Below are 21,181 nucleotides of genomic sequence, written 5' to 3' on the forward strand. Positions count from 1 at the left end.
ATCACATTGGAGATATACCTATCTCCTAGAACTGGAAGGGACCTCAAAAGGTCATTGAGTCCAACCCCCTGCCTTCACTAGCAGGATCAAGTACTGATTTTTGCCCCAGATCCCTAAGTGGCCCCCTCAAGGATTGAACTCATAACCCTGAGTTTAGCAGACCAATGCTCAAACCACTGAACTATCCCTCCCCATGCTGCCAGCCTCTCAATAACTCTCATTTCCTTTTCTTAGCTAATAACCCTTTGGTTAGTACACTAGAGAAATTGGCTGCCAGCACTGTCTTTTGTGTAAGATCAAGAGTATCCATTGACCTGGAGGTAAGTGACTAACCCTTTAGAGTTGGGAGTAACCTAATGTGATATGATATTTGGTATAGCAACCAGTATCACAAAGTCCAGTTTGTCTGGGTGGCAAGATGAGCTGCAGAGCCTAAGGGACTGTCTGTGACTCCCTGGTAAAACTAGTATAGTGATCTAGGAGTGCACATTTGTTATTGACTTGGTGAAATCTAATTATAGAATATACCACCAGTTTGCCCTGTTTTCCAGCAGTATGACCTGAGATTGGCACTCGCAGCTGTGAGCCACTTCAGACAGCGTGACATGATGAATCTGGTGTTTTGGGGTATTTGGAAAAATTAATGAAAACTTTAAAAAAGAAAGAGGAAAATTAGCCAATTAAAGTTATTCCCTAAGAAGTATTTGTCCAATGTTATTCCCATCTGCCTCCCTGCAGCACTGAAATGCTTGATGTAGCTAGTGTCCTAGTTTACATGGAGAGCTTCTTTTCTTCAGGTATATTAGTAATGACTTGGTTGCAGGAACATGTTGCCTTGATCCTGCATATGCACTTTTAATGTAGCACTATTAATTTTTAGTGAACATGAGGGATGCATAATGTATGCCTATTTAGCCATAAAGAGACAGTGCTTTGCCGGATGTCTATTACATGTATATAAGACACTGAAGCAAACATATAACAAACACAAAGAATTTTATAAATATAAATATCTAAAAAAGCAAGAATTATTGCCAGCCATTCACCAAACTTTTCAGTATTGGATATTCCTAATGGAGGAAGACTTTGACCTCTTTAAGGTCCAATTTGGGAAAGCACGTGGAACTTCTGCCGGACTCAAGTGCTTTCCTAAATAGGGAGGATTTCCTGAATTGGGTCCTAAATGTCACTGACTTAGCTGAGTGAAACAAATGGGTGACAGAAATGCATAGAATCACAGTAGATACGATAAAATAGTAGATTTGCTGTATTTTTATCAGTTATGGAATGTCATTAATTCAGCTAGTCAATATTTTCTCTTTTATACAAAATAAATTGAAAGTTACCTTGATAGAAAAAGTGAGAAACTGGCAAGACACGACACTAGCCTGATGAGTCTTGTGGAACACTACCTTGGAACTTCATACTTTGTTGTGATAAAATGGATGAATGATTCAATGGATAGGACAGTAGCCCAGGACACAGGAGACCTGCTTTACATTCTCTGCTCTGACACAGGCTTCCTGTGTGACTTTGGGCATTTAGGCCTGAGTTTTAAAAGATATTTAGGTGCATAGCTTCCATTTAAATGAATAGAAGTTCCTAAATACCTTTAAAATCTGGTCCTCTCTGTGCTTTAGTCCCACTTCTGTAAAAATGTGGCAGGGGGCAGGAGGAAAGAATAACACTTCCCTACCTTGAAGGGGTGTCGTGAGGTGCTCAGATTATGTGGTAATGGGGGCCATATAAGCACGCTAGATAGATAATTCACCTCTATGTTATTTAGTTGCTGCAGACCTGATTACATGAACATATTTTTAAATAACAAAATTAGAAAATCAATGCAAGTAACAATGATAGAAATAGTGAAAGATGAGCGCACGGTGAGTGAATAACACACTGGAGTTTGGGAGGGAAGGAGGTTATTAAATATCTAGACCGTGTCTATACTTCAGGCGCTACAGTGGCACAGCTATGGTCCTGTAGTTTTGCTGCTGTAGCGTAGATGCTTGCTACAATGATGAAAGGGGGTTTTCCATCACCTCCCTGACTGACAGTATCTAGGTCAACAGAAGCATTCGTCCATCGACCTAGCTGTGTCTACACTGGGGATTAGAGCAGCACAGGTATGTCACTCAGCCGTGTGAATATTTCTTTAAACATGGTTTTCAGGGACTTTTTCACCCCAGGTTGAAGATGGTAGCCTCAGGCTGTACTGCTTTTTTTGCACAGCCCCTCTGTTCCAAGAAATCCTTCCATTAAGGGGAAGTTCTGACTCCAGTGTCATGATGGGGAGAAGGCAAGAGGCTCAGGTGCTAGAATGGATGCACAGGGTCCATGATGAAAATGAACCTATTTGTGCTACCCCCCACGCCAGTTCATTCCCCACCTCTGCACATGAACGCTTGCTGCTGAAAGCAATGCTGCATAATGATTTAACTATTTAGAACAGGAACTGAACAGCATCGCATCCTCTACTATTATTTTGAGGCATATGTTGACATTCGATCAAGTATAACGACACTTGAATTTTTAGTCATATTTTAACACAATGGTAATTTTTACTGTATACAGACCAGAAAACGTGACTAGTAAATATTAGTGTGCTGATTACATAAGATTTTAGAATCCTATTAGTTAATACATGTAACCCTTCTGCCCCTCTGAGTTGGCAGCAACAAGGGCCGGGTCCAGTATCCAGGGGTTCTGTTTCAATAACACAATGCAAAACTGGCTCGAGCCCCCACCCAGTGATCTGGGACAATTACATACCACCCCCCCAGGCGCCTCTAGGAGGTAATACTTCCCCACTCGCAAGCACGGAGTCCAAGTGTAGCAAAATCCTTTTAATAAAGGAGGGAAACAATGCGGCATCACCATTGGAGAAACACCACAAACCAGAGTATAACACAAACCATAAGCAAAAAAAATACAATCTACCTCCAAGTACGTTTGGCAATGTCCTTTCCCCCTTAGGGTCTTAAGTCCAATCACCCCAAAGTCCAACAACCCAAAAGTCTCTGTCTCTGGTCAGTGCCACCCCAGAGTTCAAAGGTTTATCTGCAGAGTTTTACCCCCCGAGCCTGGGTGGAAATGGGGGGGGGGGGAGGAGCACACAGGGTGTTAAGGGGCACCTTACGTGGGCCGGGGCCAACTGCTCTGCCTCTCCGTGGAGTTCTGCTGCAGTCTTCACCATGACTGGCTCCACTCCACCAGCTGTGCCGCTCCTCCAGCCGACCTGTGAACCGCTTCAGCCATCCCCACAAACTGCTCCACTCCACTCACTGTTCCATGGGCTGCTCCAACATGCTGCAAACTGCTCCGCTCTGCCAGCCGCTTAGCGATAGATCTTCAGGCTCCCCCACTAGTTAACACAGCACTCAGTGATCTCAGCTCAGTAAGCTTAGCTCTTTTAGTGATTTCAGCTCTTAGTGATTTCAGCTTGTAGTAGGTGCTGGTGCACCATTGGCCCAACGTGAATTCAGGTCAGCAGCCTGTAGATGGACTCCTAAAGGATTCAAAATTAGCTCTGCTCTTCAACAGTAGAGAGAGGGGAGGAAGTGCAATTGGTGTTCCAGGCCCTCAAAAGGGGCCCATACCATCAGGTACAGACACCAATCTCCAACCTCTCTCAATTCACTGGGTTTTGGCACCCATGTCCCTGGTCTAGCAAGTGCTACTTAATGGATAGTGAGATATCTCTGTCCTAACGCAGTCTCATAGTTCCTCATTCACATAATCAGGGTGACAACACTTTATTCATCCTGCCCCAATAACAAAGAAACTGGGGATCCCAGAGCTGTCATAATAACCATCCCAGGCTGCCGTGGGCTATGCTAGGTGGGGTAGGTGTGCCAATGCAAATACCTGAAATTCCTTTCCACAATCCCCATACTTCACCACCAGATGTCAGGGTAGAGCTCATCCTGACTCTGCTTACATACATATAACACATGATTCAATATTCAAGTGTACCCTCAAGGGGAGGTGGGTTGCCTACTATGTCATCAACACCAATTCCTATTGAATTTAGGCTCTTCTATGTACATACCATCCAGACCTAACATCTAAGATTTGAAGAGATAATAGCCCAGAGTTGCACAGCAGTTGTGTGCAGGTTTTTACATTAGATTCTTTAGGGAGGAAGTGCGCTTCTAATACTCAAAACCACATTCTGTGTAATCTATGGATAACCAGTATAATTTGAAAGATACGTCTGTAATGTTACATTTACCTGATAAGTTTTGACATGCATAAATTAAATAGTTTAGCGTAGGAGGAGAACATGAACGAAGTCATTACTACATTCATTACAAATTCAATATCAGTGGAACTAAAATGTTTTAGCTTTATGAAAAGCTGTCAGCTACCAATGAATACAATAGGAAAATGAGACTCATTTATTATCAGGTTGAATACAAAATGGTTTATATATTTTGGGTGCTATACCATGATTTATGGGCTCTTTCAGTTTCATTATCAAACCAGACAAGGAGTCACAGTTTAGGAATTCTGCAATGATTTGAGGGAGAAGAGAATAAATACCTCAAAGTTCTTTTGAAAAATGGATGCCTGGCTTGTTTCATATTAAGGACGCAGCACAAGCCATGGGACACCAAGCTATGGTACACAGAGGTATCAGAAGAATGGTCACTGACAAATTATCAGATCTTGGAGCAATACAGAATTCCTACAGCAACACAGAGACTGCAAGAGATTTTATGTAACCAGGTGTTTGTTTGTTTTTAACTGCTTGAGTTTACTTGCCTGTTCTGTGTTATGTATCTGGGTAACTTTAAGTATCAGCAGATAATTTAAATATTTTATTTACTTGGAGAGGAACAACCCAAAAATGTTAACAGCTGACCTGGTACAGACCCACATGTTCTCTGTCACTCACTCGCATGCATGTGCTAGTTAACCTGCATAGTGGGCATTAGTTACATAAAGAGGTAGAGAAAGTTAGAATGACTAGCTACTTGAATCATTGAAGCACAACTGAACTTTATAAAACAATGCAATATTTTGATTTGGTGCTGAAGAAATCTTGGGGCCAAACTCTACACCATATCCTGTCAATGGCTCCCCTTTTCTCCTGCATAACGCAGTCCCTGCCTATTCATCTATCCTTCCTTCTCCTTGCATTGCCCCACACTCCCTCTGTTCTGCCAATGAGGCTATCAGTCTTCTCAGATAGATTTTTTTAAAGTTAAAAATACATCTGCCCTATTCATACACTATATGGCCCCAGCCTCCATATTATCCAAGTATAGAATAGCTATTACATTTATACATATTTTACTTCTTGGGGAATTCTGCACCAAAAAAATAAAAATTCTGCACACAATATTTTAAAATTCTGAACATTTTATTTGTCAAAATACAATATAATCACACCAGTTTCCATTATTTTTGGTCATTTATTTCAAATTACCTGTCAGCAAGTATGTCTGTAACAATACAGACAACAAAAAAGATTCGGGAAATGTTTTTTGACAAATAGATTCCTTACTAGGCATATTAATACAGAACTCTGACTAATAATTTATTTCAATTACAGCACAGAACCATATTTCCCACATCCCTCAGAAGCAGTGCAAAAGCTTGGGGGAGTCAGAGGTAATGGAGGAGCTGAGGGAGAGGGAAGTAAATTGCTGGGAACGAGTTTGGGTATGAACTTGGAGGGTTGTTGGGTATCGGTGGGGAAAGTATGGCAGTTCCTCAGAAGCAGGCATTTACAGTATGCCCGAAAGACAGCCATCTTACTCCCTACCTTAATATTCACTGGCTTTAATTTGTGTGGCAGTTTGAAGTTCTGTGTTTCACTGTTTGGATGCCTTCCTTAGTTAAAGGAAGACTTAGCCTTGCAGCCTGCCTGGCAACAATACAGGGAAATAGATATTTAAGGTACTATTCTCTTTTGGGTACTCTATATAAACAGGCTGGTTTTACTACTGAAACCAGAGTGAGTTTTTATTGATGACAGCAATTACTAACTGTAACAGCAAGATGCTATTCAAAGAAAAACCTGTTAATCGCCAAAATGAATTCTGACGCATTTACGATATCATTCGCAAGAGTAACATTGCACTGTAGTTCTGGCTGCTTTGTTTAGGAGCACATTTAATGGCTTTAAAGTGCCGTTTGACAGATTTGATCAAATTGTGTGTACATCACAGTACAGACCAACCATATTAAAATAGTGGAGGTTCCACATGATATTAGGTGCTGGATGAATCAGTCCTGGAGGAATTCTTGAACCTGCACAAAAAGCTTCATTACGCAAAATGTTAGATGTCATGCCATCGGTGTGTTTACTGAATGATGAGACTGCAGAGGCATGTGGGTAAACATAACATGTAGGTCACAGTGAAGCCACCAAACTAAGATTCTAGGATTATTACATGGACTGGCCTTTCACCAGAAAGCAGCAAAGCTACAGTGTTTTCAAGGTTGAAAGTCAGGTGCCATGTATCATTAAGTCCGTTCACATTGGGAGCTACCGCAAAGGAAAAAGTGACAGCGGACATTAAGGGCAGTGGAGAGAATAACACATTTCTGTACACAAAGATGGCGAGTTGGAAGTAGAGTTTAGATACTAGTATGGCATGATTTGTTGTAACACAAAGGGTACAGCTACACTTGGAACTGAAGGTGTAAGTTCCAGCTCCAGCAGACCTACCTGTGCTAGCTCCGATTGAGCTAGTGTGCTAGAAATAGAAGTGTAGCCACGGCAGCATGAGAGGCTAGCCACTGGAGTATGCACCTAGTATCTTGAATGAGTATATAGTGAGGATGGCTAGTCCCTCCTGCAACTTGCGCCGCTGTAGCTACTCTTTTTCAATCGTAGCTAGCAAGAGTATGTCTCCTTGAGCTGGAATTTATGCATCCAGCCTGAAGTGTAGATGTACCCAAAGATCATCTTATCTTTAAAGGGCCCAGACAAATAGCCTAAGCCCCAGAGCTATGTTATAAATGATGACTTACTTCAGCCAATACCCTGAGAGCCATGACATATAGTGAAGTCCAGTATTTCCTTGCCAAAATAGAAGGGTGAAGAGAAACTCCTGATTCTCCATTGGCCAATACTTCCCACTTCTGTGACTCTCACTACTTGAATTCAAACTCAACTCCTCATAGCATATCCCTCTGATATTGTGTGTTGGAAAATTAATTAGTTCTCCACAACTAGCCCACCATTGCTACCTCACAAGTCCCTACACGCAGGGCAAGCAACTCAGGGCTTCTGCCCAGCTCCGGGAGAAAGACTGCTCCAGTCTCTGCCAACTTCAGGGCTGGGTCTCTGTACTCCCATCTCACCTGAGCTGTATAAACACATTTGGTATTGCTGCCAACAATAAACAATATCAGGCATATTTAGGATATAGAGGTGAAATATAAGTCTTACTTAATGTTTTAACATGAGTCCTACAGGCTTGTAAGATATTTAGCTTAGCCAAACAAGGCTTAAGGCCTGAAGACTTGACATAAGCAACTAACCATTAAGTGACCCTAGAACAAGGGTGGGCAAACTAGGGCCCATGGGCCACATCCGGCCTATGGGACCATCCTGCCTGGCTCCCGAGCTCCTAGGCCGGGAGGCTAGCCCCCAACCCCTCCTCTACTGTCCCCTCTTCCCCGCAGCCTCAGCTCACTTACTCCGCTGCCAGCGCAATCCTCTGGGTGGCGGGGCCGTGAGCTCCTGGGGCAGTGCAGCTGCAGAGCCCAGCCTGATCTGGTGCTCTGTGCTGTATGGTGGCGGTGGCAGCGGCGTGGCCCAGCTCCAGGCGGGAGGTGCGGCTGTAGTGCCACCAGCGCTCCAGGCAGTGTGGTAAGGCGGCAGGGAGCAGGGAATGTTGGATAGAGAGCAGGGGAGTTCAGGGTAGTGGTCAGGGGGTGGGGGTGGTTGGGGGGAATTGGGGCAGAGGTCCTGGGGGGGCAGTCAGGAAGGAGGGGGGGTTTGGATGGGGCAGCAGGGGACAGGGAGAAGGGATGTGGATGGGGCAGGGGTCCTGGGGGGGGCATCAGGAATGAGAGGAGGGATTGGATGGTGCGGTGGGGGTCCGGGGGCAGTCAGGGGACAGGGAGCGGGGGGTGTGTGGATGGGGCAGATGTCCCAGACGAGCAGTCAGGGAACTGGGGGGGTTGAATGGGGCAGGAGTCCTGCGGGGGAACAGATAGGAGGTGGGGGCCGGGCCACGACCTCCTCCCCTAACTGGCCCTCCATACAATTTACAAAACCTGATGCCGCCTTTGGGCCAAAAATTTTGCCCGCCCCTGCCCTACAACGTAAGTTGTCACAAGATAGCAATGACCTTATATCATAAGGTGTCATGCGATAGAATGCTGCATTAAGTGTTGCCACACTGCTAATATTTAGGAAATATATATATTGCAATGTTCCAGTTAGTCAGCTAGAATATTGTTGGGACTTTTGGAGACCTAAAGTGTCAGCAATATGCTAACCACAAGTTGTTATAGTGATTGAGTGATATACATGTTAATGAGCATAAGCGAAACTAAGCAATTGGGCTATGAAAAATGGGCACCTCAAAAGTCATGGGGTATGGAAGTTCAGATAAGGAAACTGAAGCACTCCTAAACAGGTATGAAGCCCAGCGGGTGTCAGCATAAACACATTATGAAAGCTGTATCTGGGCCGGAGTGCCTTTTGAGATGCCAGGATGACACCCACTGATAATGATGGTGGCAATGAAGATGAAGAGGTGGAAGATAACGACTGACACTCCAGGGTTCCCCTGAGGAGATGTGAGTGATGGCAGTCATAGAGCTAATCACTTTGCACTCTATCTGCTGTCATACCTCCATGTTGGTGGGATTATTTATCTGTTTACTGGAATTGTTAATAAAGGGACTTATGACAAATCGCAATTCTCTCTCTCTCGTGCTCCTCAGGGGTCTCATTCTAATAACATTAGCAATAATCTTCCTGATGCTGTAACTGTTCAGGAGGCTGAACCTTTATTGACCACTGTAGTCTAAGAAATTAATCAATAATCAATACACCAAACTATCAATTAGGCTACAGTATGTCATTGATAAAATGTATTGAGAATTACCCTAGAAATACCATCCTGAGATACAGAAAAGGGTTCAGAGAAAACCACTTACTCTAACGGGTTTTACTCTGGAGGAATAGCAAGGGAAGAAAAACCACACAGAAGAGTAGATTTTATTTTCCCAGTTTGGGCAGTAAAACTATACCAAAAGCATGAGAGAAATGACAAAAGACTGCCCAGTACCTTGTATAGTGATGAATAGTGACTATGAGAGCTGAGCGGATGAGAGCTGATATACCCACAAGAGCAGCACTAGCTGAGTGAAGTGGATGGAATTCAGACTGACAGCGATTAATTAGCTTGCTATAGGGAGACAGTGATTGATTTGTCTGGGCCTCATTTCCATTATGATTTGAACTATGCCTAGATAGGAATAGAAATGGGCCAAGAGGCATGTAGTTCAAAGTAGCCACCAGATGTTAGAAGTAGATTGTTTGGGCTAATTTCTATTCAACCGAGACAATGAAGTAGGCAAGGAGAAGTTAATGATGGGATGAGACTACAGACATTTTAAATAAAGCCAAAAACAAAGTGTAAAAATTTGAAGGAGTCAAGATGACAAATGTATACAGTTTTAACACCAGCAAGCAGCTTGTTTAGCAGCATCTGACCTCATTACAAGAGAGTGAATTCCTACTGGGCATCTGGACCTTCCACTGTCCCCAAGAGAGGAACTGATCAGAGATTTCACAGCACAATAATAATGTCTTTAAAATTACCACAAGGTTAGATAATTTTATGACAAGGTAAAATAAGTTTATGGCAAGAGTTGAGTAGCGTCAGATCCTGCTTGATCCAAGGGAGGGATCAGGTTAGATGACCCAGAAGCAAACCGTCCACTCCTAACCTTATTATCTAGGATAACATTTAAAAAAAAAAGTTGTAACTCACATTTTGGAAATTATAACCTCAGACCATTATAGAGTTATGGCTCACATCCTGCCCTCACTCGCCTCGTATCCTAGATACCCACTTCATTTATCCGAGAGCCACGTGACTCAACACAATGCTGTACGTAAAATAAAAAAACAAAACAAGCACTGTGTACACACAGAGGAGGGAAAAATCAGTGCTGGGGTTGCCCAGAAGATGAAGTTTTGCATATCATCACATAGTGAATCAGTTAAGCCATAATGGGTCACCAGAGGACAATGAGGTGAAGCTGCTGCTGCTCTTTTCTTCCTGCTCAAGATAACAACAGGGGAAGGCTGTGTGGCACTCACTGGGCAGGGGTCACAGAGGCAAGATGTCCAGGGCTCAGGGAGGAGTGCAGTGTTGAAGGCAGTTGGGGAGCGAGGACTGGGACCCCCACAGGTGCTAGACTACATAGAGTCCTAGGAGCAGCAGAGCCCGCAGTGCTTGCCTGAGCTGTGATATATAAAATGGGTGCTCCCAAGGATCATTTCAAAACAGAGACTGGTTTCAAGATAACTGCACCTGTATCCGTCTCTCCATGGTTCACTCCAGGTGTGTCCAGTCAGGTCTCAGATCTCCACCACCACCTGTCTCTGGGCAGGGACCCTTGTCCCACACTTCTGACCAGGGAGTTTTAAGGCGGCACAATCCCCTGCCATCCACTGTGATATCCCCAGCAAGCCATTCTGCCTAATGGCCAGCACTCTTGCTCTGCTTTCTCCCCAAGGGCTATGAACAGCTGATTGCCAGCAGTTACACATTACCACACAGCTCTTTCTAAACATGCATCTTCATTTTTAAGGCAAGAACATTACAGAGAAAATACAATAAATCCACCCTGCCCTCCTGGAGTTGCACACAACCCTCCTTCCTAGTAACCCTCCCCCTATGGAGTTGCATACAGTCCTTGGCCCACAGTGATACATAAACCATTCATAACCTTAATACAATATGTTTCCCCAAAGATACTTCATGGGATTGCAGTATCTGTCACAACTGGTGCCTAAGGCTTGTTGGGAAACAAGATTTCTCTCTCATGAGAAGTTCAGGTTTTTAAGCTTGTTTTCAGTCTAAAACTAAAGTTTTCTTTCCCTCCTGAAATATTTCCAGAAAGAGAGAGAGAGAGAGAGCACCCTCCCTCCCACAGCATAGCCCATAGGTAGGGCACTCACATGGTATGTGGGAGACCCAGGTTCAAGCCCCTGCTCCATATCAGACAAAGCAGGGACTTAAACAAGGGACCCCGACACCCTGGTTGAGTGCGCTCACCAGTTTTTCTGGTGACGCTCTCACACACAGAGAGAGAGAGAGAAATCTATCCCAGACCTCAGAATCCTTACTAACATTTTTATCAGAACAGATCCATTCCCACAAAAAGCTTTAATTTTGATGAATCAGCATTTCCTGATGGAAAAAAATAGATTTTGGTGAAAAATTCCCACCCTGCTCTACTGGTGACCACAGCACTACAGAGCCCCAAGATGGAGACGGTCACTATCTTCCCAGAGAAAAATAAAATAAAGGGGAAAGAAACCATCCTCATCACAGAACCATTACTCCCATATACAATCACAAGTGCCTAGTACGGATAGAAATGTTACTGTTAACGCTTCTCTTGATTTAATTTAATAAATAAACTGGCAACGCTGTACAAATCCCATTGAGGCACCAGGTCACATTCAATTTAAACACAGAGACTCACTACAATTCATTCAGAGGACTAGAAAAAGCTACATTGGCTCAAACATCTTTAACATCTCAAAAATCCAACCTCAGGCTATCCTCTCCCTTTTCCAGGTAAAACCTTATGGAGGGGGAGTTCCAGCATTCCAAATTTTCAGGTATTTAGGAACAGTGGCAAGTGTGATTCTGGGCATGTCCTCAACATCCTGTTTAGGGAGGGAAATGTCAGTGAATGCTTTGGGGATATCTGGTGAAGGGTAGGTTTCCTTTGTATTTATGCTTGTCCAGGACTATCCAACAAGTCAACAATGTTGTACATTTGGTAAGATGACAATATGGACAAAGAAGCTTTTTTATTGAAATGTTCACAGTCAAGCTCTGTCCTTGATCCCCATATACTTTCTGTGGTGCTATTTTAGCTCAGGAAATTTTAATGCTTTAATGCCCCATGTAGAGCACGATTCCATTTTAATTTATTTCCTCTTCATTCTTTAACGCAGCCTTGGAGTTCAATCTGCTAGGGTTGCACAGACTGTTGGTAAATGCATCCATGACGTCTTCTTTGAATGATATGGGGTCTGCTCTGTCTCATCACCACCATGCAAAATCAAAGATTTTCTATCTTTATGGAGCCTGAACTTTAGTGACCACACATAACATAGATCTTTCTTTTCCATGTTATATAAAAAATTATGTAGTAAATTTGTTTAGTGGGGATGCTGAGAGCCATTGAACCAAACTGTAAAACCTGCATATAATGGAAACCATTCCAAGCCAGGGGTGTGGCAGCACCTCCAGCACCCCTAGTTCCAGCACCTGTGCTTTAGTTATAGGTGCATTATGGTTGTGTGAGACCTGCAGTTAAGGGTCAAACTCCTAATACCTACAGTGGACAACAGGAATGTGTTACTTAAAAAAAGTAAACTTTGCCAGACTACCACCATTACACTGAGATGGTAGCAGCTTCTTTGGAGATACTATCTGGTCACAATGGAATTGTATGAGGGAAGCCAAGCTATAGAGCAAGCTCACTATCAGCTACACTCTAGCATTCAATGTAAAGGCTGGTGGTAAGAGGACTTACCCCAACAGATGGACAGTTTCCAAGCAGGTTTAATGGCACTCCAGCTAACCTTGTGGAAAGCAAGGTGTTCAGTAACCAGAACCAGGCAGGAGATGGGCCATGTTAACCTCACAGGTGAACACATTCAGCCCAAGTCACAAGCTAACCAGCAAAAATCCTTCATGTGCTTCAAGTTTGTGTTTTACTAATTTTTCCTCTGGTTTAATCACATCACCACTAACCAAGAAAGCCTCTTACCATGTTTCCTGCATGTAGCTCATCAGTACACACGCCACACAATACTTTCTAAAGCAAGGCAGCTCAGATCCACAGGGTTCTGTGTCCTGAATGTTCCCCTCCTCCCATCTCAGAAGGGATGCTGACCCTAACTAGGCTCAGCTGCCCTTGATTACCTCAGATGGTGGTATGAAGCAAGCATGTGGCTCAGTAGGGCTGCTTCCCCCTGGGCACAGGATGCACTACGGCTAGTGGGCACCACAAGAATTATACATGCTCTTATCTGGAAACATTTCTCTGTTTTATCAGTACAAATGTTACTCAGAAATATCCAAAGATTAAACATTAAAAACAAAAGACTTTCGAAGTGTAGTTCAAGTGACTGTAAAATGGCATCAGGAGGGCTGTATGTTGGTGTCTCTATCGTTTTAGGAGCATTAAACCGATTTAACGCACACCCATCCCACTAAGAGGCAAATGGTGCAAAAGGACTGGTAACCGTGATCATCTTATACAATTTTTATGGTATGGTAGATGGTACAGTGGCTGGTAACCATCTCTGCTGTGCCATTTACCCAGAACCACCTGCAACAATGATTTTTGCCCCATCAGGCACTGGGATCTCAACCTGGATTCCAAGGGGGGGGGGGGTGCTGGAACTATGGGATAGCTAGCTACATATACCACCCACACGCACAACCATCGGATTTCCATAGCCAATGTGCTCAGCCGACAAATAAAATCATGAGGCGTTTTCCCTAACTTTCACCTCTGCACACTCCCCTTGGGATTGAAGGGCCAACTTTGTTCTAATGCACTGTTCCTAGCAACAAAGGTTCTGCAGGCCAAATTAGGCCCTCTATTAAACCTGTGCAATGCCACTGTCTTCCAATTATGCCTTAGTGCGACCTATATAGCCCCACTGCATCCAATAGGCTTACAACAAGTGTCACTGAATGGAACTTTGCAAATGGTTTTATTGAAGGTACACAAGATGGAACAGAACCTACTGTATATTCAGTTTTACCTGTGCTCATTCTGCAGTGCTAACAGATACAAAAACATCCTAAACAGTCAATTTATTGTCTACTGAGCAGATATGTCTCTTAATACACACAAAGATCAGTTGATTAGGTAGGTAGTATTTTTACATAGTCATTTTTCAGAGTAGAAGTGTCCTTTAATATAGAATAGATTATACAGTAATTCTCATTTTTTCATTTTATAAAATAATTATTCTGTCCCTCCTCCCCAAGAATAAATCAAATAATGGTTCACCAGAGTTAAACCAAAATACAAAGCAGAGACCAAGGACTTGTCTATACAGTGATAATCAGGAAAGTTAATCTAAATTCACACCTTTAGTTAATTTAAAGTGGATTAGTTAAAGTGGACACTCTCATTCAGAATTTAAATGGCCTTAATTCAGTTTATCTTAATTCGCTTACAAAATGAATTAAGCTAAAACTTTCACAGATAATTCCCCATCTTTTCTCTTTATGTATTTGTATACATCCTGAAAATGGCTTCCTCCATTGTTTTTATATATACACATACACATACTTCAGTACCTAATGTAAAGCAGTGTCCTATAGGATAACAAATGTGATTTATATCCCTACCTGCACCAAGTAAAATAGTTTCAAGATCAAGCTTATTATACAGGGCAATTCCCCCGTTTCTCAATCAAACCTGTGATTAATACCAAGTATGAAATGTATTCAACTACAGTGCAGGAGAACCATGTACTTGCTTTTTATGGTGAGTGATCATGGGACTCATTCAATAACACAATAATACAATGCTAAACATTAGTCTGGCTTCCACAGATCCAAATGAAATTACTTTCATTTCAGAATATGCTGCACATATGTTTCATAAATTGCACTTTAAAATGGCAGGCAGTTTAAAAAGTCCTTTATGTATTTACAATCTGTTATCTTCAGACTGATCGTTGCTTAGTCAAGCTGAACATTTTCCATATGCTTTGTGTGTTAGGGAACTGTAAGCTGGTGGGTGCTCTTACCTGCCCAGGAAAGACCAATGCCATGGCAAAGTCTGCTTCATGCCCTTGCCTCAGGACACAATTAATTGGTTAAACAAAAACTATAACAAAATAAAGCAGTTCCTCTGCTCAAGAGGGGCTACAGTTCCCAGAGACTTTCTCCTCATATCTCTCAGCCTGACCTGAGTCCACCTGCTCCCTACAGTTCACTCTGCCTGGACCATCTGCCTGGAAGTCAACTACTAGATAAGTTCTTTCCCTGCATTTCACCCACTGATCTGAGGTCTATATAAGGACCAGGTGCTGTTCAGGCTGTGACCTGATCCCTTGTCCCACAGGCTCAGCTGGGTGGCAGCTGATTAATCAGAGGTGGAGCTGTATCCATCTCCACTTAAAGGGTCCAGTCATCCTGTGACAGAAACCTTTTGTTAGGTATTTAACCAACTAAAAATACAGTGTCCTGGATGGAGGTGAAGTACAGCAGTGTCTGTGATAGCTTGGCTGAAACAGCAGAGCTGCTATTTTAAACTAACAACAGGACACTTGGGTGAAAAGGCCCTTAAGTTTAAGTCTTACTAGTGACTCAGGCCTTGAGATGAATGTTTTGCATGTTGTTTTCACAGGCCCCTTAATGTAAGTGAAAATGCCACAACTGCCATATTTGAATGCAACATGAAGGGCTTGATTTAAAAAAAAACAAAAAAACTTTAGTCTTGCCCCCAAAATCAGTTGCAATGAGAACGTGAGTAATTCAGCCAGGACTATCCTACTTTTGTTCCCCCAGGTCAGATTCAGCCTACTTGACAAATATATCTGGCCCTTACTACAGTCTCAGATGCTGCAGAAAACAAGCTCTCTTTTTTGTTTTTTAAAGTTTCTAGTCTTTTGGGTTGCATAGATAACTTGTTTTCTGATGCAGTGTACTTCATGGCATTCAGTGGGTTCCTGTACTGCAAGTTGCAACACACGATCAGTCACCTGCCCTTGCGGAAAGCCTCTACAAGGCTGGAGAAGGGGACTAAGTGTAGGAAAAACTCAGAAATATTCAAGGCTCCACGCACATGTTGAGAAAACACATTTATAAGCCATTATATTGTCTCTAAAAATGTATGCCTTGCATACTTGCTTTGAGAGTTAAGTAGCTATGTATGATTAAGGTCCTGGCAGAATCCATATGCTAAATTTCATTCTCTACAACAAAAATATACTTAATTTAATTTGATCTAAATGATACCACAGTTGGCAATACAATGCCTATTTTAATAGAGTGGGAAATAAACCCTTGTGCATATATAGGAAATGCTGTAATGCTCATGAAGAAAACTAACTTACAGTGGAAAGAGAAACTATGTAGCAAATGGGAGGAGGGTTAGATGAATTTCATCTCAGCCTTTCAGGAAATAACAATTAACACTGATGTAAACGCTGAGCAGTTATTCATACAAATCAGAAATCTGGCATCTTTCACTGACCTTTGGTAAATGAGCCACACACAGGACAACGAATCCAGAATACACCTTAAACTTCTATAACTACATGATCATCACCGTAACTTATCATGCAGAAGTAGGTGGACCTGTCAGAAAAGCCTCACAGAAAGCATTGGCTGCTAGAATATAATGTTCCCCCTTTGAATTGCATTTGTTATTACAGCATTTTCAGTGGGTGAATATGGACAAAAAATGTTTTGAGGCCTGACTTGGTCCCACCAAGTGTTGGTGGACACTCTGGTTATGTGCTTGAACTGAAGGGTGTGCTTAAGTGCCTTGATGGATCAGGGCCCAAGTGCTCAGCACCTTCCAGGGTCCAGCTCTTAACCTTGCTCATAGGTTTGTGTTTTAAGAGGCTGGGATATTTGTAGCACTGTTATCACACAATGAAACATTTAAAAAAATATTGTTGGCTTTAAGGGATGCAAATATAAGTGTAGCTGGAAGAAAAAGGAAGCTTCTGTTGATGCTTTGCTTTTAAACGGGAGGGACTGACTTGGTTTCTGAATGACCTTTTTCAAAATGGCTCTGGGTAAATTCAAATGATTTAATCTAATTTACTGTTAGAGAATCGGAGACTAAGGTCCAAATCTCTTATTGTATTTTCACAGGTTTTCCTTGCAGACGGGGATGTAAAATGTCAGTAATTGCAATAATCTGTGTAACATAGTTATGAATCCCAGTAGCTGGGCACTTAGTGCATCCTGGGCAAATGCCACATCCAAAATGCAGAAGAAAGTGGTGCCAGACATCGAAAGTCCCTCTCTGACATATGGACTCTTCCAGTGGCTTCTCATATCCGCATTGCTGTCAAGATAATCCTTCAGTTCAACTACTTGTCTGAAATCAGTTCCTGTGGCTCTTGAGGGATAATTCAGCCCTAAACATTTGGATAGTAACTGAAGATGATCCCTGGTTTTGCATCAATTTGTTCCCTTTTTTCCCCCTACAGCTGGCAGTGAGAATGCTCCTGGAGGGGCCACACTTTGAAGATAACAGAGATTCTCTTTCTCTCCCCAGGAAACACTGTGTTGCAGCTTTATGCTGTTTATTCTCTAAGAGCCAAATCTTCAGATGGTGTAAATTGGCCTATCTCTGTTGATTTTAATGGAACATGCCAGCTGAGGATCTCACTCCCCCAGCTTCTAAGTGATAAGGAGACATTAATGGGTCAAGCTATAGATTGTTGGGGAAGAGGGCAGAAAATATGTGCTGGGAGGGGACAACCAAACCCAGCCACCCACTCAATTCACAGTTTAGGTCTACATAAGTAGATTACAGTCCTTGGACATAGGCCTTTTGGCTGAAAGATCGGGATAGTGTTGGGGGTAGTTTACACCATATCCACAGGTAAAATACACAGTACACTTCTAATTATGTTTCCTTGTCTTTTACTGGTTTAGAATTTGCCACGCCAGCCATATCTTTTCTGGTGCTGTTGAATTTCACATCACCATTGTTAAGACTAAATTGTGACATCACATCCACACTGCATATGTCCTGACAGGACCTGAAATGCCCAGATCACCCAAATCTCCCTTCTCTCTTCCATGATAGTAGATTCCCTCAAAAGGCGTGGTTTGGTCCCAGGAGCTAGATTTAGCAAAAAAGTATACAATCCCTTCCATGCTCTCATCTGAAATAGGCCAGTTTGGAGCTAGTTTATGGAACGTTACTGCTACCCTTATCTGGGATAGTGCACGCTCCTGGGTCTCCTGAGAAATGTAGCCAACAGATGGTTCTGTGGCTACACGTTTTTTATCTAGTTTTCAGCTCAATCAGAAATCATTATACCATATCTAGCAATCAGAGAAAGCAGGTGGATTTGTACATTTCCCAGAAGTCTTTGGATACGTCAACCAGTAAATGGATTAAACTCATCCAAATATATGTGTAGGTTCATTTAATAAGGAACCCAAGTCTAATCCAATTTAACCATTCCAGAACACACCATGCAAGGGAAAATAAGAACAATGATCCTTTGCACTTATATAATAGAGTAATGATGTAATATACTGCACATCCTTGCCCAGGCATTTGGGTGCTGCCCGACCATTTGAAATGGAATGAAAGACATTATCAAAGCAATAATATGAGCACAGATGAAATACAAACAACATCCAATCGGCCCTCAGATACATGCTCGCAACTCACGTGAAAGTTAATGGAACTTGTGGGTGCATATTTAAAGGGTAAAATTTGGCCCTAAGATTTTAAAAGCAGTTCTAAAATTATTCCTAGTACAATGACAATATCTATAGGCATCAACAAGATTATGCTAGGCTGCATTCAAACACCTAGTGAGAGACTGTAAACTCGTCAAGCCAGGAATAATCTAAACAGACAAGATAGGCAAAGAGTGGGTGCAGACACACAAACATGGAGTGACGACTCACCCATGGTCACACAAATAATAGGTGGAACAATTGGGAACAGATTCAAGCTTGTTGACTCCTAGTCCAGTGCCCTGTTCACTAGATCACATTGCCTCTCCTGCAATTATTTCCGTTAGAGGAAGAGCTCACAAGTGATTTACCTCCTCTAACTGCAGACTCAGGAGGACCGGAGTGCACTGATTTGCCACCTTAGGGATTGTCTTCACGTTGAGCGCTACAGCAGCATGGCTTCACTACTGTAGCGCTTTAGTGAAGACGTTCCTACACTGACAAGAAAGCTTCTCTCATCAGCATAGTTAATCCACTTCCCTGAGAGGTGGTAGCTATGTCGATCGGAGAAGCTCTCCCACCAACACAGTGCTGTCTCTACATGGGGGAATAGATTGGTATAAATACATCGCTCAGGGTGTGTGGATTTTTCGTACCCTTGAGTGATGTAGTTATGCTGATATAGGTGTGTAGTGCAGACCTGGTCTTGCTAATCAGAAAGGCAAGGAACTTAATGGACGGAAAGCTTAGAATGCATTGAATTACTGCAAATCTGCAGGCAGACTTCAAAACTCAAGAGTTCAGAAATCTGTATTAGGTGTTAGCATTGCTGTGCCCTTATTCAGTAGTAAGTGGCAAGAATGCTATGAATGTTTAATTCTGTGGAATAGGCTATGGCTGTTCTTTTCTTCACTAACCCAAACTCACCCAACAAGTTACTTGCATTTTTTTTCCTTCTCGTAACAGCATCTGTTGTTAAAGACCAATCTTTTCATTTGACAATTGATTTTGTGCTTGCCATTGTTGCAGATTTATTGTTTATACCGTGTGCAAGTAACCAAAGCAAATGCTGAAGTCTAGTAAAGGATGTAGATCAGTTGAAAGAAGCTAGTTGTCATCTTTCCACTTGATCAATTTAACTTGCACCTTTTTTGTTCCATTAAATCCACAGTTTTCTTTCTGTGAATGTATCTCTATAATGCATGACAGTCATCTTACTTGGTATTTTTATCTTGATTTACTGCGTTTTCTTTTATTCACTTCACAGTGTACACAAAACATCTCCATGTGCTTCGGAAGATTTCTGTCCGTATAATCAGATGTTAAGTAATGCCATCATTTTATTCGTTGTCTTCTTTCCTCATTATGGGAAGAACACTATCTTTGCTGCTATTCGGAAATGTTCTACCCCTCCCAAATTCAAACTATTGCTATGTCTGGAGAAAGACCAAAGGCTGTCCACAAAAAATGATTACGGCATTTTTAGTCTAGAGAAATGGATGGGGGACATGATAAAAGTCTCAAATATGTAATACATTGTTATAAAAATGATGGTGATTAATTGTTCTCCATATTCACCAAGGGTAGAACAAATAGTCATCTGCTGAATCTACAGCAAGGGACATTCTGGTTAGATATTAGGAAAAACTTTCTAAGCCTAAGGATAGTTAGTAGTGCAACAGGCTGCCCAGTGAGGCTGTGGAACCTCCATCATTAGAGGTTTTTCAGAACGGGTTAGACAAACTTCTGTTCAAACTTCTATTTAATCCTGCCTCAGCACAGGGGGATGGACTAAGTGATTTCTCAAGGTCCTATGATTACATAATTAGGTCCAAATATTGTTAACAGAGGCACTGTGGCTGATATTGACTTTAATCAAACTCCACAGGGGCATAAGAGTCCGCACTGGTGCATCTGTTTCTAGGACCAGGCCCTCAGTATAGAAACTCAAGACCTTTTAGTATTTTCCTAATTATGGGTCTCTTCTAACTTCTATTGAAGTCAGAGAGTCTTTTGATTGACTATTACGGAATTAGGATCAGGCTCCATGGTTGCTAGGCTATGTAGAAAAAAAATTGAAAAAACAGTTTTTTCATTTATTTATTTTTACGTCTATTGATTTCAAAAACTGTACATAATAAAAAATGGACAAGTTAACTTGGAAACAAAAAACGTCTGAATTATTACACTTCACCCACCTTGTGACACCTTCCTAGCAAAATTACAGACTTTTCACATCTTTTCTTTTAGCTAAGAGACAAATTCCTCTCATATCACGACAGTCTTCAGTTTTGCCATTAATCTTTTAAGATGTGCATATGAAGCAAATTTCCACCATATCAATTTACCAATCTTTTCAAGAGTTTCCATTTTTTTGACCTTTCCAGGAACAATTTCTTTACACAATTAAGAGTAATTGCAATCCATTTTAATAGACTTTCTAAAACCTATGTAGAAATATCATGTAGCAAGTCTAATTCTAACTCAGATGATGTATGATTCCATAGTATTTCTATAGCAAAATATTTGATCCAAATTTAGGA

General features: G+C 42.0%; 1 long non-coding RNA gene across 1 annotated transcript; it reads left to right on the forward strand.

Annotated features, from left to right (window-relative positions):
* The first annotated feature begins 234 nt into the window (after positions 1–234).
* LOC120408909 lies at positions 235–17,847 on the forward strand. Its single transcript, XR_005601005.1, has 2 exons — positions 235–320; positions 17,085–17,847. It is a non-coding gene; the product is annotated as an uncharacterized LOC120408909 (long non-coding RNA).
* Positions 17,848–21,181: the final 3,334 nt, after the last annotated feature.

The sequence above is a fragment of the Mauremys reevesii genome, linkage group 7 (assembly GCF_016161935.1).
Source record: "Mauremys reevesii isolate NIE-2019 linkage group 7, ASM1616193v1, whole genome shotgun sequence".
Classification (NCBI taxonomy): domain Eukaryota; kingdom Metazoa; phylum Chordata; order Testudines; family Geoemydidae; genus Mauremys; species Mauremys reevesii.